The 22080-nt window shown below is 40.0% G+C and overlaps 1 long non-coding RNA gene across 1 annotated transcript in view; it reads left to right on the plus strand.

The window, feature by feature from the left end:
* LOC134299969 (uncharacterized) overlaps positions 1–18447 on the plus strand; it is a 43269-nt gene extending 24822 nt beyond the window's left edge. Inside the window, exons 2-3 of the long non-coding RNA XR_010007225.1 lie at positions 13968–14075; positions 14314–18447. This is a non-coding gene — a long non-coding RNA (uncharacterized LOC134299969). The remainder of the gene's footprint in view (positions 1–13967; positions 14076–14313) is intronic.
* The last annotated feature ends 3633 nt before the right edge of the window (positions 18448–22080 follow it).

Below are 22080 nucleotides of genomic sequence, written 5' to 3' on the forward strand. Positions count from 1 at the left end.
CAGGAAATCCCACTAAATCTGGCCAACATTCACATTTCACACAACTTCCGTTACCAATAAGCCTTGTGTTCGCAATGACTATCAAGAAAGTGCAGGGGCAATCTTTGCAAGTTTGAAATTAGAAAACAGTTGCTTCTCTCATGGGCAGTGCTTCAGAGTTAGTAAACTGTCTGAGCTTAATTTTTATGCAGAAAATAGACAAACCAAAAATGTAGTCAAATCACGAGCATTACAGTAAAAAAATGATTTCTGGGGAAAAAACTTTTTTTCCTTTCTTTCCATAAATTCCATATAGACACAACAGTGCAAAGCAGGGTACTGAATTGAATGGTGTGTTTTCTCAGTGAATCAATGTTCGCTACAAAACTTTTATTTACTTTCAGATTTATTACATATCACACTGAGCCACAGCGAAGCATGGCCGGGTTTAGTCAGTGAAATATATCCAATGACCTGTTATTAACCTCTTTTGGAGATACAAGTTCTGTTTTTTAAACTGGCTGCATTCTCTTCCCTTTCAATGCATCTCAATCTGAACCATGTTCAATTTGCCAGCATCTGCTATTTGGTGTAGAGCACTAAGCTGTAATCTTGTGATTAGTGAGTTACGCCCATTTAAATCACATTGGGTTATAGCGTAAGGTCAGGTAGCTAAGTGGCAAAATGGCAGGCTACAGCTGTGCACTGTTGCTCACACAAAGTTCTTTTGAAACAAAAGGGATGTCTGCTGAGCAGATTACAGGATTGCAGGTGGCATCTTTTGTGGCTTCATAATCCTATAATTTATATACTAGTAAATTGAGCTTGTGTTCTGCATGGCAGTTGTTGGGGAACTTCCCCGTTTGAGGATTTTAAAAAACAAAACTGTGTATGGAACAGGGTGACTATATGAGAAAAGGTGGGATGAGGTCTACAGTATTATTAGATTCTGACTCAGTTTTATCTTACCTTAAGGTAGATTTAATTCTATGCACTTGGGGCAAAACAAAATTTGATGTTATGGTTAAAGAAAACTAGAGGTTGTTGTGGCTAACATGTTCCATTCGTTTCAATGGGTCTACTCATTGGTGGGAGTAAGATTAGATTTTGCACCACATGTTTGGAGTTTACTACTAACTGAGAAAGACTGCAATGCATGCATATTAAATTTCAGGTTTTTACTTATCATTGAGTAATTTTGACAATGTTGATCATTTGCTTATCAACTACAATATTACATTAGATAAAAACAATATGCACCATGAGTTGCTGTGAGTTTTCTGGGCTGTATGGCCGAGTTGCAGAAGCATTCTCTCCTGACGTTTCACCCACATCTATGGCAGGCATCCTCAGAAGTTGTGGGGTCTGTTGGAAACTAGACAAATGAAGTTTATATATCTGTGGAATGTCCAGGGTGGGAGAAAGAACTCTTGTCTGCTTGAGGAAACACTTGCCTAGTTTCCAACAGACCTCACAAGCTCTGAGGATGCCTGCCATAGATGTGGGTGAAACTTCAGGAGAGAAGACTTCTGCAACTCAGCCATACAGCCCGGAAAACTCACAGCAACCCAGTGATTCTGGCCATGCACCATCTTCAAGATCTGGATCACATGCTGGCATAATGTTTGGGGAAATGATGTCTTTTTGTCTGGACTGATTCAGAGTGATTCCTCTTTAACTCATGCCCTGACCAAACCTGAGAAGGTAAGATTTAAATGTCTTCCATTCAGCACCTTGGATAGCTCATTTAAAGCTGTCACTGGCTCCATCTGCCCTTACAGTAATCGTAATTTTACTCCATTTCTGAACAATATAATGGTGTTTTTAATGTTAAACATATTGAAAAATAAGTAATATGTAGAAGAATCGTGAGATTTAGTTGTATTTGAAGAAAGTTTTTAAAAGACTGTTTTAATTCCCACTGAGAGAGGAACAGGTATTTTATGTTATATTAGAACTAAATCTTATACCAACAAGTAATAAATTATTCAAGAGGACCATACATAATCTTTATGGGAAGAAAGAATTTGCATCTCTGGTATCTTACTAAGCATTTTGAGAGGCAGAGAAAAATGAGAGCCATGACCTTGAAATCAAATATCTATATTTCACATTAAAAGCAACAGCAGCTGAAAGTGTTTATGGATTGGGTGGATTGTACCATTTACTTAATGATTTACCTTAAGGTGGGACTATGTTGAATCCAGTCATCTTTCCATAAAAGTGCTAGCACGTCACCAAATTACAGCTCCCAGGATTCCATAGTATTCAGCCATGGCAGTTGAAGTGGTGTCAAACTGCTTTAATACTACAGTGTAACTGCACCCAGAGATATCTTGTGTGCATTGTCTGGATAAGGTTTATTACTCACTCCTTGCTTATATTAGGCCATGCATAGTTTCACTGTGGAGTGTTCTTGTTGTTGTGACTGCTCCTGCCCTCCCTTGATTCATTTGCTCTTGGATTACAAGAATTTCAAAAATAAAACTTTGATGATTTTCAAACTTAGCAAAATAAGTACTTTCATTGTGTCCAAATGCATCTCTCTGTATGAACCATCTAGGAAATTAAGATCTTCTGGGGAGGCCATGCTCTCGGTCCCACCTCCTTCGCAGGTGCAGTTGGTGGGGATGAGAGACAGGGCCTTCTCAGTGGTGGCTCCTTGGCTTTGGAACGCCCTCCCCAGTGAAATTAGATCAGTGCCTTCCTTCTTGGCCTTCAGAAAGAAAATAAATAAATAAATAAATAAATAATAAAGAAAGAAGGGCAAGAATACGAACTACTACCGCAACAGGAGATAAAAGGCAAATACAGAAATATTACATGGTTGCAATATTGGCAACTAAAAGAATACTTTAATAAGGATAAGAGACAGGGCTTCATGGATAAAGGAAACACCTGGGACAGAATCTTGAATTCTGAAGACAAAATCATCTCCAAAATTTACAAATTCCTAATTGAATGGAACACAGAAACAGTAAAAATTAGTATGATAAAATGGGCTCAAAACGTTAGAAGTATACTAATGGAAGAATGGGAGGCCTGTTGGAACAGAAAAATCAAATTCACGTATTCTTACAATTTGAAAGAAAATTGGCTAAAGATGCTATATTTTACCCCTAAAAAATTTTACCCCTAAAAAATTAGGATCAATAAATAAAACTAATTGCACAAAATGCTGGAAATGCGGTGAGGCAGAAGGATCGTACCAACATATGTGGTGGACATGTAAAATTGCAAAGAAATACTGGAACATGATTCATGAATATACTCAAAAAATTAGGTAACAACCTCCCCAGATTACCAGAAATATTTTTATTGAACATATCCAAAATACAACCAGGATCTAATGATGAAAAGATACTGACGTATCTATCAACAGCCGCCAGAATAGTGTATGCTAGGTACTGGAGACAGAACAAACGCCCTACGATTGAAGAGTGGCTAATAAAGGTAGCGGAGATTAAGAACATGGATAGATTGACTTATTTGATGGCAAAACAACAAGGAAGACCAAGAAAGGAAACATATTGGAATAAAGTAGAGAGATTTTTAAGTTTAAAGTTAAAGAAAACTATATAACACATTGGGAAGAACCAACCGAGAAGAAATAACCTGAATGGAAGCAGAGAAGAAACAAATGAAAAAATCTTATAAGAAGAAGAAAGAGAAAAAAAAATCTTTCAACCCCCGGAGCAGACCCGGAAGTACTCATCCTCCACCCCTATCACCCCTTCCTATCCCCTTCTTTCCACCTCTTCCCTATCCCCAGACATCTCCCCCTTTCCCCATCATTTCCCCATCCCCCTCGACACCCCCAGTTTTTATCTGTACATAATTTTTTTTTGCAAATAAAGACTATTTTCAAAAAAAAGAAAAGAAAGAAAGCAAAGACATGGCTGTGGGTCCAAGCCTGTGATTAGTGAGCAGTGCAAGAAATGAATAGGGATTGGGTGCAATTGACTGTTGGAATGGCCTTGGATAATGGTTTTGAATTATGTGGTTTTAATGTTTATACTAATATGTTTAAATTCCATGTCTAAATGTTGCCTATGTTTTTATGGTTTAGTATGGGTTTAACAGTTTCAATTTATAGTTAGATGTTATTTTTTGATTTTTTTGTTCTGGTTTTTTATATGTATGTTCGGCATTAAGTTTTGCCATGTTTATTTTGGAAACCGCTTTGAGGGTGAGAAAGGCGGTATATAAATCCAGTAAATAAATAAATACCTTATATACTCGAAGATAAGCAGAGTTTTTATCTCTTTTTGGGGGCTGAAAAAGCCTCCCCCGGCTTATAATCGGGTCAAGGTCAAGCTAGGCAGCTGGAGCCTGGAGACTACAGTATGTTTTCTTTTCCAAAACCTCCCTTCTCCACTTCTCCTCCCTGGCTGGAGTTATCTTATTTTTTAAGAGAGAGAGAGACAAGGGAATATTTTCAAAAGCGAAAGGAGAGTAAGTGAGAGCCTCTTGCAAGCCAGGAAGAAGAAAAATATTTCATGGATGGAAGGGGAAGAAAGAGAGACTCTTGCAAATTTGCAGGATTTATTATTATTATTACTATAATAATAATAAATAAAGAACGCTTGAGTCAAGAGAGAGGGAAGGAGGGAAAGAAGAGCAACAGAAGGTGTGTATTTCTTTTTAGTCCTAAGGAAACAAAAATGGGGTGGGTTTTTTGGGAGAGGAAGGGAAGTTTTAAAAAGCCTTTTCTGGCTACTTTTAGAGTTTGAAAAGGGATGAATAAAAGAGTTGGGAAAGGGGAGGAGAAAAGAGGCCAACGTTGTTTTTAGGAGGGCTTTGCTTGCATTTCTTCCTTGGGCAAATGCATGCCCCAAAGCTTGTAAATAATATATAGATTTCCCCCTACAAATACATTGATATATGAATTTCCTCTCATATGTTTGCAAATCTCTGCAAGTCCTATAAAGATATAATTCTCTATATATAGAGCAATATCTAGATAGATAGATATTAATATAGATATAGGCCTTTTAAATATGCACACACACACACAGATGTCTAGATAGATGTAAACATAGATAAATGGGATTTGCAAATATTGCAGGAGGGAAATGCACAGAGGATTTGCAAACTTTTCAGGGGGGGAATGCAAATGTGAAATTAGTATATATAATTATAGAGCTATATCAAGCCCTGCATTGATTATATAGGCATTGAATGTTTGCCTGTTACTATGTTGGAAGCCAGCCTGAGTCTCCAGTGGGAAATAGATAGAGCAGGATACAAAGGAAGTTGTTGTTATTGTTGTTGATGATGATGATGATGATTATAAAGTTATTGTTGATACCATATTGTTTTTATTGACCCTACTTATGCACTTACAGAGTTAGCTTACTGTTTTTCTTGGAAATACCGTAAATATTCAAAAAACATTTACCCCACTTATGCCTCAGTTAATGTAATTTTATTGATATCTATTTTTATTTTGGAATTTACCAGTAGCTGCTGCAATTCTCACCCTTGGCTTATACTCGAGTCAATAAGTTTTCCCAGTTTTTTGTGGTAAAATTAGGTGTCTCGTCTTATATTCCGGTTGGCTTATACTCGAGTATATACGGTACACGATAAGCCTTTTCAGATTTAGTGCTAGGGCCCTAATTTCATTGGCTTTATAGAGTCAAGTCTGCCATTAGACAGAGTGAGGCAGCTGCTTCAAATAGCAGATTTTTTGTTCTGGTTTTTCATATGTATGTTTGACACTGAATTTTGCCATGTTTATTTTGGAAACCGCTTTGAGGGTGAGAAAGGTGGCATTTAAATACAGCAAATAAATAAATAAATAAATAAATAAATAAATAAATAAATTATAAGGCTTTTCAGATCTAGTGCTAGGGTCCTAATTTCATAAAGCCAAGTCTGCCATTAGAGTGAGACAGTTGTGTCAAATAGCAGATTTTTTGTGACTGGGAAAGCACATCAGTTACCTATTTGTATTGTTATCGTTGCATTTTCACTACCTTATCAGATGTGGTTATAAAATTTCACACCATGGACAAAGATAAGCTGCCCAAATGTGAACGGTATGTATCTTGTCTTGGAAGTAGATGGTGGAAAAGGCAGAAAAGGTTTAACCTCATAGACATTTGATTATGTTTTAAAGAACTCTTTAACTTTTTTTACAATCCTGGGTCCAAACCTAAGGCATATACAACTCATACATGTCATTTACAATGATCCTCTAATATTTGTAAAGCCCTATTGAACCCCCCTTCAGTTCATTGTACGTAGAAGTAAAAACTCCCCTAAATGCTTGTCAGACTAAAGGTTTCCTGCTGCCCAGAGCAGAAATAATATGATGAAGTTTGCTAGCTTGTCACATCCCTACAGAGTTGGGTCACTCATGATCTGTGACTTGAGCTTTCCTCAACAATTGGAGGCTGTTCTGCTTCATCTGGGACAGATTTGACAAAAATTGAGTATTTGAGTACCTTGGCAGCCACCTCTCCACAAAAGTCAACATTGACACTGAAATACAACACCGCCTGAGCTCTGCGAGCGCAGCATTTTTCAGAATGAAGCAGAAAGTGTTTGATGACCAGGACATCCGTAGAGATACCAAGGTGCTTGTTTACAAAGCATTGTCCTCCCAACCCTGCTCTACGCCTGCGAAACGTGGACGGTCTACAGACATCACACCAAACTCCTGGAGCGTTTCCATCAGCGTTGCCTCAGAAAAATCTTGCAAATCTCTTGGGAAGACAGGTGGACAAATGTCAGCGTGCTGGAAGAAGCAAAGACCACCAGCATTGAAGCGATGCTCCTACGCCATTAACTCCGTTGGACTGGCCACGTTGTCCGAATGCCCGATCACCATCTCCCAAAGCAGCTACTCTACTCCGAACTCAAGAACGGGAAACGTAATGTTGGTGGGCAGGAAAAGAGATTTAAAGATGGGCTTAAAGCCAACCTTAAAAACTGTGGCATAGACACTGAGAACTGGGAAGCCCTGGCCCTTGAACACTCTAATTGGAGGTCAGCTGTGACCAGCAGTGCTGTGGAGTTTGAAGAGGCACGAATGGAAAGCTTAAGGGAGAAACGTGCCAAGAGGAAGGAGCGTCAAGCCAACCCTGACTGGGACCGCCTTCCACCTGAAAATCGATGTCCTCACTGCGGGAGAACATGCAGATCAAGAATAGGTCTCTTCAGCCATCTACGGAAACACCTCCAAGGTGGAAGACAATCATCCTCGAACTACGAGGGATTGCCTAAGTAAGAGAGGCACTCAGCTGCAGGCACTGGCAGGAGTGTGCACTTTCTGGACCTGCATGCCACACACACACATTCTTTCCAAGGCAAGGAGGCAACTTCCGGGAGGTGCTCAGCTGCAGATGAAAGCAGGCTCCAGCTTCCTTTACGTGTCGAGCTGATTTTCATGCGGGGAAGGAGTTCCCATTTTGTGCTCCTGAAGAAACAAGAGACATGAAAGAAACGGTAAAAATTAATTCCGTGCACAACTCTACTAGGTAAGCTTACTTATAATCCTTGGGATTAGATAGTCGAGAAATCAGATGAATCCCAGGACATACATAGGAAGTCTGCAAAAGCAGAGTGTGATCCACTGAGTGTGAGTCCAAATATGAAATGCAGTCCTGAGGAAGGTCCAGCTCCAATTAGGGAGTCACTAGAAGAGTAATTTAATGTACATGCTGAAGTTCTGATATCCTTAAAGACAAACATATCTGACCAAGGTCACAAAAGGGGCATTTTAGTTGATTGTTTGCAGTAACCGAATGCCTGGCTGGTTTATCAGCTTGGTACAGTAGAGTCTCACTTATCCAACACTCGCTTATCCAACATTCTGGATTATCCAACACATTTTTGTAGTCAATGTTTTCAATACATCGTGATATTTTGATGCTAAATTCGTAAATACAGTAATTACTACATAGCATTACTGTGTATTGAACTACTTTTTCTGTAAAATTTGTTGTATAACATGATGTTTTGGTGCTTAATTTGTAAAATCATAACCTAATTTGATGTTTAATAGGCTTTTCCTTAATCTCTCCTTATTATCCAACATATTCGCTTATCCAACATTCTGCCGGACCGTTTACGTTGGATAAGCGAGACTCTACTGTACTTCTTTTTAAGGCAGGTCAGAGTATTTCCTGTGTTTTGCAACTGAGAAGTAAATCAATGAAGCTCCACAGGATGAAGTGCTCCCAGATTTTTCTCATGGATTATCCCATACAGGAATTGCATAGGATGATCCAGGCTCTTCTTTTGCCAGTGCCAGGACAGGACGACCAGTCTCCTTTAGCCTTGACTGGAGTTTGTTATCTTGAATCTCTTCTTTCTCTTATTAGTTTGAGGAGGACTTCTCCAAATAAGACATGGCAAAAAGGGACTTTAGGATGCTAGGAAGGGAATCTGACACAATCCTGTTTTTGTTGATTATTTCACTGTGGGCCCTTAGTTGCCATATCCATGCATTGTCATGATTTTGTATGATAATATTTTTGTCCATCCAATTATTTCCAAGTTTGGCTCCAACCAAAATGGGCTATCGCTTAAGATAATGGGATCTGTATTCCAAAGCATCTGGAAGGCAGCAGGTTGAAATGGCTGAAGAAACATTTGGGAGTGTCAATGTACAGTAGAGTCTCACTTATCCAACATAAACGGGCTGGCAGAATGTTGGATAAGCGAATATGTTGGATAATAAGGAGGGATCTAGGAAAAGCCTATTAAACATCAAATTAGATTATGATTTTACAAATTAAGCACCAAAACATCATGTTATACAACAAATTTGACAGAAAAGGTAGTCCAATACACAGTAATGCTATGTAGTAATTACTGTATTTATAAATTTAATACTAAAATATCACGATGTATTGAAAACATTGACTACAAAAATGCGTTGGATAATCCAGAACGTTGGATAAGCGAGTGTTGGATAAGTGAGACTCTACTGTACTAGCATGTTAGACTGGGCAATCTCTTGAGGCCAACCTAATGCGGGGAATAATTCTGTTTTAAATAATCTCTATTTCCCAATGTAGTAGGTCAGAACCTGCTAGAGTGCATTTTAAACATTTCCCTTAATAAATTAAATATGCCTCTTTTTGTTATTGAAGTTGCCACTTCCATAGCAGTCTTTTAGGAAGAGCTGCGCAAAGCAATTTGTGTGGGAACTGTTGACTGCTACGTAAATGGGTTTGTAAGAAGGATCTCCTGGGAACAGAATATTTAGTTTGGAAAATTTACCTTAAACCTTTTCTACGTTTGTTCGTATGTGGTACATGTAATATTTAATACAAACCCCTCTTGGGGAATTCTTGCTTTCTGGATTTAAGGCATCTTGCTTAAAATGTGTAGTGGCAGACTTTCACCAGTCTACCTGATGAGGAAATATAATATATTTTGGAACTGCCTTACAGCTCTCTACTGTAGTTCACCTTTAGTTACTAAAGGTTCAGAAAAATAATCTATGTTCCATTATGCTTGTAATGAATACATGCAAACATATTTGGAACAGCACATGTTTTAAGAGATTTAACAATGCTTGATGAAATTAACACTTGAATGTCCTGGGTATTTACAGAGATATATATATATATATATATATATATATATATATATATATATATATATATATAAATTCCTCAAACAAATACAACTGGTTTTGTTGCAATGTTGAGATGGTTATGGTATAAGAGACAAGAGGTTGTACAAGTAAAAGCTTTTAGGAAATGGCTGTATTGATGCCTTGGGGAACTATGATATTTAGGAAGAAATTGAGGAAACAATTGAAAACTGTGAGATCATGGAAGAACTTGAGGATGGTGTTTATGGTGGGTAAAAGACAATGTTATATTGTTTTAAAACAGTGGTTCTCAACCTGTGTCCCCCCAGGTGTTTTGGCCTACAACTCCCAGAAATCCCAGCCACTTTACCAGTTGTTAGGATTTCTGAGAGTTGAAAGCCAAAACATCTGGTGATCCATAGGTTGAGAACCATTGTTTCAAAAGGATTATGTTCTTAAATGTGTCAATCACTATGTAACACATTTTTGTTCCTGGATTGTAAAGGCCATTACTAGTTGGTTCTATCATAAAAACATGGAAAAAGTTTATTACACTGCAAAAGCTTTGTTTTTGTGGGACTTCCTGCAACACATTTTGCTATAGTTTTCCAATGAATCTCTCACAGAGCCTCAACCAATTCAACATAGTTTGTAGCAGCCACAAAAATGAAGTTGTGGAATATAACAACTACTTTAAAAGTAAGTACAGTAGAGTCTCACTTATCCAACATAAACGGGCCGGCAGAACGTTGGATAAGCGAATATGTTGGATAATAAGGAGGGATTAAGGAAAAGCCTATTAAACATCAAATTAGGTTATGATTTTACAAATTAAGCACCAAAACATCATGTTATACAACAAATTTGACAGAAAACGTAGTTCAATACACAGTAATGCTACATAGTAATTACCGTATTTATGAATTTAGAACCAAAATATCATGATAAATTGAAAATGTTGACTACAAAAATGTGTTGGATAATCCAGAATGTTGGATAAGTGAGTGTTGGATAGGTGAGACTCTACTGTACCATACAATGAAACAGGAAATAACACTTTCAAACAGAAAATGTTTCAAATTTTATTACATTTTATTATTACCAGGCTAGTTAGAGAGATGCATCAAGGTGAAATCTTTCAAGTTCAAGTATGAATAGTAAAGACAACTTAATATGGGTTTATATATGCAGTACAAAATCTGTAGAGAATTTGATAGGGAACACTGCATATATTGCTAAGTGAATTCACCCTGAGATTTCCAGTAGTTTTGGCTCTCAAGCAAGTAGGGCAGTGGTTCCCAACCTGTGGTCCGTGGACCACCAGTGGTTCCCAAGAACTAAAATATGGTCTGTGTCCTCACCATTACTACACCATTGCAATGAGAACAACTGGTCTTGTGAAACCCCCTTATAGTATCAAGGCAATGGGGATGTCAAGAGACCAACCAACCACGAAAAGCATGACAACAAGCCTCCTAACTGCTGCTTCTCCTCCTCCCTCCCCCTGAGTGGAGCCATTCCATGTGGTGCCTGGAAGTGGGGGTGCCTTGGTGTCTTTGTTTTTTGGCCTGTTCCTGGGGTCATTTGGAGTTCTGGTTCAGAAAATTGCATTGGATAGACCACATCAGCTCTAGATTATTCAATATGGTTTTCTGTGGGTGAGCAGATGACTACTGGATGGCATATGTTCTGTATCAGAAACTAGAGCTGATGTGGTCTATCCAGTGCAATTTTCTGAATCAGCACCCCAAATAACCAAACCAAATCTAAAGTTGACCAAAAACCAATTCATAACCCTTTTGGTACTAATGTAGGAAAGTGATCCCTGGTCAAAGTGGTCACTGGTCAAAGTGGTTCCTGGTTAAAAAAAACGTTGGGAACCACTGAAATAGGGCATAGAATTGGACCGTTTGTCTCAAAGTAGGGTTATGCTGAACATTTTTCTGAATCTGGGTGAGAACAAAAGAGAAAAGCCATAGAACAAAGTAACCGAAGGAGGAAATATTAGAAGTTAGTATAAGAAGGAGAAAAAAGGTGAAAGAAAGAAGGAAAAAAGAGAAAGAAGTGTGTGAAGCCAGAGGGTTAGGAGGCCTGTGGTGAACACAAAAAGATCACAAGTAAATAACCAATTCTGATATTTTTTGAAAAGAGACTTGCTCTGCCAAGCAGTGCAGCTGCTATTTTGAGGACTAGAAGCAGACATTCTTGGTGTTTCATGCTGAGAAATGAACAAATATATTTTTATCTTCTGAAAGTTGTTTTTTCGAAGGGTATTTTCAAGCAAATGATAAAAATGGCCTCGTCACATTTGACTGGCTTTGTAAAGTGAATCAAGATAACTCCTGGCAATGCTTTTTTAACTTGTGAAAAGTTTAAAAGAGCATGGTGAGAGCTTTTCCTCATTAAAAAAATTGGTGGGAGAAAAAAAATGATGCTGCAGCCTTGAAGTTTTTCTTGCTACATGCAGCAACCTGGCAGCAAAATGTCAGCTCAGCAGCATCAAGTGGAGGGGACTAGGAGCATAAGAGAAAGGATTTCCAAGACAAAAGGCTGTGGATCTTTAGTCATCCTTTAGTCATCCTCCCCATTTCTGACGTAAAATATTTGAAGAACAGATTCAATTTCTAGAAATGTGGCTCTTGACATTTGTGTGTCAAATTATATATGAGAATGAGGTAGGCAATTCTTTTTCAGTGAGAGTGACAAAAGCATCACTGTTTGACTTCTGCTTCTTCCCTTGCAATAAATGGCAAAAAAACAGTGGCATCTAGTGGATTCCATGTCAGTGGTGCAGTGAATCCACTCTGGGGTTGAACCCAAATGTTAAAGGATCTAGCCAAGGTAGTTAATCTCTTGTGTGGTTTTTTTGGGAGTGGGGAAGCACCTTGGATAAAGAATTTAAAACCATTTGTCACAACTAGTTTAACCCACTGCTTCTTAAATAACTCGCTGTTGGCGTCATGACAAAATTGGCAACAGTAAAAAGTTTCTGAATGCTGCCCATTTCCACAAATCTGTTAGCAGGAACATGAAGTGTTTACAGTGGATTCTGCAGAAGAAGTTTCAGCTGTACTCCACTAAAAGGGAAAATCAGCCAGTTTAGCAAGCCTTGCAAATGTTGATGTTTGATTTGTATACTTATTGAATATACCTATATACTTGGGTATTTATTTATTTATTTATTTATTAAACTTACATACCGCTACTCCCAGTTTGGCTCGGAGCGGTTTACAAATATAGATTAAAACAATACACTTGGCGTTAAAATAACAATAAAAACAATAAAAGCAACAATAAAAACAGACATAGCCCCGAGTTTTTCACCCATTGAACACTTGTCGGAAGAGCAAGGTTTTGCAGGCTTTCCGATATAATAGGTATACAAATCAAACATTTACTATATACTACTTCCCAGGTATATATACCTATATAACTGGGAAGGAGCCCCCGATAGTGCAGCGGATTAAACTGCTGAGCTGCTGAACTTGTTGACCAAAAGGTTGGTGGTTTCAATCCGGGAAGCGGGGTGAGCTCCCACTGTTAGCCTCAGCTTCCACCAACCTAGCAGTTTGAAAACATGTAAATGTGAGTAGATCAATAGGTACCACTCTAAGGCAATGGGGCTCCATGAGTCATGCCGGTCACATACCTTGGAGGTGTCTACGGACAATGCCAGCTCTTCGGCTTAGAAATGGAGATGAGCACCAACCCCCAGAGTCAGACACAACTAGACTTAATGTCAGGGGAAAACTTTTACCTTTACCTATATACCTGGGGTCATGTAAATTTTTCTCTGACAGAAAGGTGCCACACATAGAAAAAGTTTTAAAAGTTCTGATTTAAACATCAGCCACCACTAAGGAGATCCAGGTTCAAGTCTCCACCAAACATTGGAACCAATGTATTAGAACAGTGGTTCCCAACCTTTGGTCCTCCAGGTGTTTTGGACTTCAGCCCCCACAATTCCTAACAACTGCTAAGTCTGGTGGGATTTCTGGGAGTTGAAGTCCAAAACACCTGGAGGACCAAAGGCTGAGAGCCACTGTATTAGAATGAAATAAAAACAAAATCATAGAGTTGGAAGGAGCCCTATATCAATCAATCAATCCAACTTCCTGCTCAATGCAGGAATTCCATCCTCAGTATATAGCTATCCAGACATTTTTAAAGACTTCCAAATAAAGAGATCCCATCATCTCCTTAAGAATTTGGTTCCATTATATTCTAATACCTTTCCATCCAAAGTGGAATTAAAATTACGATAAATTGAGTTATCAACCTCATCCATAACAATGTGTGCCTAATTACTAATAATAATATTTCAATACATTAAATGGATATGAGAATCGTTGTTTAGATTATGATTGTTTATTATTCTTAAAATAACTTGATTTAAATTGGGAAGTTATATGACTTACCTCTTTTTTCCCAGGTTCTACAGCTGATGTTTCAGCATGAGTTGAGGAACTATCACCATTCACACCCAGCTTTGATAACATCATATGAATATCTAACTCCGGAAATCCTTACACCCAGAAAGGTGAAAAAACCGTTGAAGTGGAATTCTTAAGCCACTCAGTTAAAAAAAGTTGTATGTAAGGAGTTAAGATTGTCTTCTGATATGGATCTTTTCAAGGAATCATTGCTCAGAGTGGCTGGTTTCCTTGTCTGCTCTTATTCATATAACAAAGAATGTGTGAGGTATCTTATGTTCCATCTAGGTTTGCCTTGGGAAGTCATCCTTTCTGTTTTTTTTTTGTTTTGTTTTTTGTTTCAAGGAATTCATCTTGTGAAATGGAGGGAAATCCTGGAGGTCACTAAAAAAAAAAAAGAAAATCAGAAGACATGATCAACTGTAGAGAGATGGCTCCCCAGGGAAGCCGAGTTGCTGAGCAGTACAACTGTTCAATGTATGTTTCTCCACAGTATTTCTGACTGAAAATCATTTTTGCTCGTAGGTTGAGCAAAGACTATGTTTTTCTTTCTTTAAAATAACATCTAACATTAAATTTTGTGGGAGGCTTGGGTAGGATGTGCTTTTCATTTATATTTTTACATAAAGGTTTTGGAAACAGCAGTGAGAACCATTTCTGTTAAGAGATAAAAACAATTTTATATCCTGGTGGGGATCGCTTTATATATGCTGGTGACCTTGGTCTAACAACACAAGCAAAAGACTTTGAAACAGTTGAAAAACAACTTACTGATGCCCTGAAAGATCTCTCCAGCTACTACAAAGATAACCACCTGAAGCCTAACCCTGTCAAGACACAAGTGGGTGCTTTCCATCTACATAATCGTGAAGCCAACAGAAAACTGAAGGTTACTGGAAAGGCCAAGAGATTGAACACTGTTCCCACCCTAAATATCTCAGCATCACCTTAGGAAACACTGTGCGAACACCAAGGACAAAATAGCTGCACGCAATAACATCCTACAGAAACTTACTAGCAGTGCATGGGGGTGAAGAAATTAATAAGAACATCAGCCCTGGCCTTGTCTTACTCAACTGTTGAGTATGCCTGCCTCATCTGGCATAAATCTGCCCAAGCAAAGCACCAAATGAGACATGTAGAATAATCACAGAATGTCTTAAACATGCACCTGTTGAGAGACTCTATAAGCTAGCTGGCATTGCCGCCCCCCCCTCCCCCCAAGGTGCGATGGGAAGTTGCTGCAAATTACGAGAGAAATAAGGCTGGACACTGTGAAAGCCACCCACTGTATGGCTATCAGCCTCCTCCCAGTAGACTTAAATCAAGGAAAAGTTTCATGAGAACCATTACTCCTCTAAATGTTCCTCCAGCAACAGCAAGAATATCCCTGTGGGCAGCAAAATCAGGTAATTCCAACTGAATGGCCCCCCACAAGGGTTTTTCTCCAGGGGCAAACCAATAATAGGCAACTTGGAAGTCCCTCAACAGACTCAGAAGTGGAGATGGCAGATCAAATGACAACCTGGCAAAATGGCATGTCCTAGAAGAATCCTCCACTTTGTGCAACTTACTGTGGAGCAGAACAAGCAACTCAGCATCTGTATGCTTGCCCACAATCCCCTGCCTCATGCACAGAGGAAGAACTGTTTAAAGCTACAGATAATGTAGTCGCTGTTGCCCGTCTTTGGTCCGAAATTATTTAGCTGCTTGTGTTCCCTCTGTTTTATCAGTTTTAAACATATTTATTTATGCAATGCTTTTGTCACAAATTAAATAAATAAATGGGGATGACTTCTGCTGCAATCTCCACCACAACTACTCATTGATCACAAAAGTGACTTACATTATCATGAGTGACCCTTAAACCAATGTAAGCGACCGACTAAATTCTAGCTGGAGTCTGCAAATCTCACTCTGACAATGTATGCCAATAACCTCCAGAAAATAATTTTGTGATCCTGTTGATGCTCTGGTCTCTCTCTGGAATGGAGGCATGACTAGAACAATACACAATCACTCTGGAGTGTCCTCTCTTGAGTAACTAAGCTAAACCAGCTCTTTGGTTTATTGAGGAGCTGGCAGCGATGAAGCAAAAGAAGAGAGAACTAGAGTGCATGTGGCGATCAGAGTACGAGTCAGACCAAACACAACTATGTTCCTATCTTAAGACATATGCCGCGGCAATCAAAGCCGCAAGAAGAGTTTTCCTTGCGGCCAACATTGCGTCCGCAAACAACCGATGGCCTAGGGGATAAAAGCCTTGTGACTTAAAGGTTGGGTTGCTGACCTGAAAGTTGCCAGGTTCGAATCCAACCCGGGGAGAGCCTGGATGAGCTCCCTCTATCAGCTCCAGCTCCATGCGGGGACATGAGAAAGCCTCCCACAAGGATGGTAAAACATCAAAACATCCAGGCATCCCCTGGGCAACGTCCTTGCAGACGGCCAATTTTCTCACTCCAGAAGCAGCTCCGGTTGCTCCTGACACGAAAAAAAGAGGGTTGTTAACTCCCACCACTCAAGGTGGGATCCCTGATAATTCTGCAGCCGACTGTGAAGCATTTGCTCAGTTCTTTGCGGACAAAGTCGCTCTGATCCGCTCCGACTTTGATGCCATATTAACGGCAGACTCTGAGGATGTAGCATGAGCACCTGCTTGTCCAGTTTTGATGGATTCATTTCAATTGGTTGAGCTCGAGGATGTGGACAAAATTCATGGAGAGGCGAGACTGACCACATGCATCCTGGACTCCTGCCCATCCTGGCTGGTGAGAGAAGCCAGAGGGGGGTTGACCGAGTGGATGAAGGTGGTGGTGAATGCCTCCCTCCGGGAAGGCAAGTTTCCAGTGAGCCTAAAAATGGCTGTGATCAAGTCGCTGTTGAAGAAACCATCACTGGATCCCACTCAATTCTGAAACTTTCAGCCTATTTCCAATCTTCCCTATTCGGGCAAGGTGTTGGAACATGTGGTTGCCTCGCAGCTCCAGGGATTCTTGGTTGACACTGATTTTCTGGATCTGTCACAGTCTGGCTTTAGGCCGGGGCATGGTACTGAGACAGCCTTGGCCACCTTAGTCAATGATCTTCACCGGGAGCTGGACAAGGGGAGTGTGTCCCTGCTGGTTCTGCTGGACCTCACAGCGGCCTTCGATACCGTTGACCACGGTATCCTTCTGGGACGCCTCGCGGGAATGGGACTTGGAGGTACTGTTTGCAGTGGCTCCACTCATTCCTGGAGGGTCGGTCCCAGATGGTGTCATTGGGGGACAACTGCTCGTTCCCACAACCATTGACTTGTGGGGTTCCACAGGGTTCAGTACTGTCCCCCATGTTGTTTAATATTTACATGAAGCCGCTGGGAGAGATCATCAGAAGTTTCGGGGTCTGGTGTCATCTCTATACAGATGATGTCCAACTCTATCTCTCCTTCCCACCTGTCACTAATGAGGCTGTCCAGGTCCTAAACTGGTGCTTGGCCGCTGTGTCGGTCTGGATGAGGGCCAACAAATTGAAATTGAATCCAGACAAGACAGAGGTCCTCCTGTCAGTCGGAAGGCAGAACAGGGTATAGGGTTACAGCCTGTGCTGGACGGGGTCACACTCCCCCAGAAGGTGCAGGTTCACAGTCTGGGGGTGATCCTAGACTTATTGTTGAGCCTGGAGCCCCAGGTCTCGGTGGTGGCTAAGGGAGCCTTCGCACAGCTAAAACGTGTGCCAGCTGCGACCGTACCTTGAGAAACCGTACCTTGGCCACAGTGGTCCATGCTCTTGTTACATCCCGATTAGACTACTGCAATGCGCTGTACGTGGGGCTGCCTTTGAAGACTGTTCGGAAGCTTCAACTAGTTCAACGGGAGGCAGCCAGGTTAATAACTGAAGCAGCATGCTACTCCTCTGTTGTACCAGCTCCACTGGCTGCCGATTAGCTACTGAGCACAATTCAAGGTGCTGGCTTTAGCCTATAAAGCCCTAAACGGTTCCAGCCCAGCTTACTTGTCCAAATGTGTCTCCCACTACGACCACCTCAAAATTTAAGATCTTCAGGTGAGTCCCTGCTGGCGGTCCCGCCAGCCTCACAGGTGCGGCTGGCGGGGACAAGAGACAGGGCCTTTTCAGTAGTGGCTCCCCCACCTATGGAACGCCCTCCCAAATGATGTCAGGCAGGCTCCCTCCCTCCTATCTTTCCATAGAAAAGTTAAGACCTGGTTGTGGGACCAGGCCTTCAAACAATAACAGCAACATTACTACTACCACGCTTTAGAATTCAATGACAGACCCAGTTTTTAGACTCGAAATGTGCCAATTGTATATTTATATGTATATTTTTATGAATGTTTAATGTATTTAATTTTAATTGATTGAATGTTCTGTATTATTTTTATATGTGTGTTTTTATTGTAAGCCGCCCTGAGTCCCCTGTTGGGTGGGAAGGACGGGATCAAGTACTGCAATAAATAAATAAATAATATTCAGTATGTATGTTTGTGTAAAATACATTTTATATAATATGTAATTGTCCAATACCTTGCATAAAATGCCTGCAAGTCACAGATGACTTCAACGGTCCAGGATGACAAATGATGCCAACTACTTTCAGAACTATGTATCTGAGGAAGTAGACAGTCTAGGAAAGATCATGCTCTCAGCTTCATTCTCTCAGTCACTAAGGTACTATGTGATCAATGTGCATACAAACAATCATAACAGAGTCTTATATGTAATGATGAGATGATAGCCATTTTTCCCCTTGTGATCCTCTTCTCCATGAGCCACAGTGTCATGTTTTGGTGCACTTGTATGTTGTGTCACGTGCAGACCATTTGGACTAATTTTCAGCTGTTCCGGAGGGAGAAGGTCTCAGGAATTTGAAGGTACTGGGATCAGTTAATGATTTGAAACCAGCATCCTTTTCAGGAGGGTGGGGGTCTTTTTTTGGTTTTCAAAATCCCCCAAATTGGTACATTTCCCCCCAAAATAATTTTGAGGGTGTCTCTGGGTTTCTTTTTCCACAGTCAAGTTAAAGCCCAGCATTTATGCATTTGGTCATGATTTTTTATTCCTTTCCTGGCATAATTAGAATTATTACGATGATTTCCCAGATTTTCTCCTTTTTGATATATGAAGGGGGGAAAAAGACCTGAAGGATTTTTTTTGTCTCTCCATGAAGCAAGAAATAGGACAGGATGCTCTTTCCTCATGTAAAAACTCAGAGTGTGCCCTTATAATGTATTAACTTTGCTATTTATTTGATTTTAACACAAATCACTGCAAACGTTTGTGAAATTTTCTACTCAGAATCGTGTGTATAAAAATCATATTTGTACACACAGAAAATCCTGCTGTTGAATAGAAGATTGGCCTTCTTGGCTCAAAATGGTATAAGAAGTTATACCATCCAGACAGTTTTGTACTTAAAGAAGTTTCTGATTGCAGTCCATAAAATTGAGATAATAATGCTACTGCTTCACAAGATGATAAATAGGGTCAGAAGCTGTAGGGAAATAAATACATACAGTAGAGTCTCACTTATACAACACTCGCTTATCCAACATTCTGGATTATCCAACGCATTTTTGTAGTCAATGTTTTCAATACATCGTGATATTTCGGTGGTAAATTCGTAAATACAGTAATTACTACATAGCATTACTGCATATTGAACTACTTTTTCTATCAAATTTGTTGCATAACATGATGTTTTGGTGCTTAATTTGTGAAATCACAACCTAATTTGATGTTTAATAGGCTTTTCCTTAATCTCTCCTTATTATCCAACGTATTTGTTTATCCAATGTTCAGCTGGCCCATTTATGTTGGATAAGCGAGACTCTACTGTAGTTGCTGTTATTCTTTAATTTTTTTTACTCTCCATTTTCCCTTATTGAACACACACACTTAAACACACAGACCCCATCTACACTGCCATATAATGCAGTTTGGAACAGTTTAGACCATGGTTCTCAACCTGTGGGTCCCCAGATGTTTTGGCTGGGATTTCTGGGAGTTGTAGGCCAAAACACATAGGGACCCACAGGTTGAGAACCACTGGTCTAGACCGATATAATGTTTTTGACTTAGCAATCCAGGTCAGAGGCTTTGGGCTGCATTGCTCAGAATTCTCCTTCCAGCATGGTGTTGGCAATGGGCTCTTAGAACTGTACTGCCATAAATTAACTTTTCCATCTTCTCTTCAAACTTGATGGACTTTTGGATTCTTTTCATTCATTGATTCTTAAGCCAAGTAGATTTTGTTACAATGGAATATCTTTTATGATTTTCATTGTGATGAGCTTGATTTTTCCCCCCAAGTTAGATAGAATTGAATTAGTATTGAACATCAGGTTATATCTGGATGCCTGGGATCTGATTCAACAATGGCAAAGTCATAAAGTATTAGAATAGTTTTGAAAGGATCTGTCTAGTCAGTGTGACTTTGACATGCAATCACAGCCCTGTCACTCAAACATTTCTTTCTCTTGATTGTTTTCTATAATTTAAGCCATGACTAAGTTTCGCATACAGCCAGGGTATATTGGCAGATGTTATTTGGAGCTGTTGTACAGATGTTATTGCCAAATTGATGAGAGGACTGGGATGAGGTGTGCAATGTCTCTGTCTTTTTCTGTGTATCATTAACCACCTGGTAAAACATTACATTATATACAAAACTGAGATGATTTCTGAGTGTAGAAAAGCCGGCAGCCTCCTCCTTCCCCAGCTGAAGATAACATGACTCTAGTCTCTGGACTTATAACAATAAATTAAATGGTTTGTCAGCTGGGAAGAAGAGAGCGCTGCAACATATGATAGGCACTTTTGTTTTAATTAACACGAGGGAGTGGGAAATTAACAGCAGCGCATCCATCTAGATAGGGTTTAGAGAACAGGATACTTATGCATGGATGGCATCCTTAGTGTGCAAATATCCTACTTCAGACGACACCAAATTGGGAGGGATAGTCAATACTCCAGAAGATAGGAGCAGAATTCAAAACAATCTTAACAGATTAGAGAGATGGGCCAAAACTAACAAAATGAAGTTCAACAGAGACAAATGCAAGATACTCCACTTAGGCAGACAAAATGAAATGCAAAGATACAGAATGGGGAACGCCTGGCTCAACATCAGAACGTGTGAAAATGATCTTGGAGTCCTCATGGACAACAAAGTTAAACATGAGTCAACAATGTGATGAGGCAGCAAAAAAGCCAATGGGATTTTGGCCTACAAAATAGGAGTATAGTGTCTAGATCCAGGGAAGTCATGCTCCCCCTCTATTCTGCCTCGGCCAGACCACACCTGGAATATTGTGTCCAATTCTGGGCACCACAATTGAAGGGAGATGTTGACAAGCTGGAAAATGTCCAGAGGAGGGTGACTAAAATGATCAAGGGTCAGGAGAACAAGCCTTATGAGGAATGGTTTAAAGAGCTGGGCATGTTTAGCCTGCAAAAGAGAAGGTTGAGAGGAGACATGATAGCCATGTATAAATATGTGAGGAGAAGTCATAGGAAGGAGGGAGCAAATTTGTTTTCTGCTGCCTTGGAGACTAGGACGCGGAACAATGACTTCAAACTACAGGAAAGGAGATTCCACCTGAACATTAGGAAGAACTTCCTCACTGTGAAAGCTGTTCAGCAGTGGAACTCTCTGTGGTTGAGGCTCCTTCTTTGGAGGCTTTTAAGCAGAGGCTGGATGGCCATCTGTTGAGGGGTGCTTTGAATGTCATCTTCCTGCTTTTTGGCAGGGGGTTAGACTGGATGGCCTGTGAGGTCTCTTCCAACTCTATGATTCTACAGCCCTGTCCAGGAATTAGGTGTGGAAAGAAGAGCTATCCAGTAACATTTTTATGCGATAAACTAAAAATCAATCTAATTGACATTTAAAGTAGAAGCTTGATTACAGTGGCCAGTATGTGTATCCCTTGGGTGGAAATTAGCTTCTCTGTTATCAACTGCTGCTTAAGACCTGTGCAAGCATTTAATCACATGGGGAGGGGAGCACCATGTTCACCTATCTCTTCATTGATATTTCAGTCATCCTCCTACACATGGGTATTGGCAGTAATCACTGAAGAGTCCCTGTTAAGCATTGGAGGCTGTTTACATGAT

This window comes from Anolis carolinensis, chromosome 6 (genome assembly GCF_035594765.1).
Source record: "Anolis carolinensis isolate JA03-04 chromosome 6, rAnoCar3.1.pri, whole genome shotgun sequence".
NCBI lineage: Eukaryota > Metazoa > Chordata > Lepidosauria > Squamata > Dactyloidae > Anolis > Anolis carolinensis.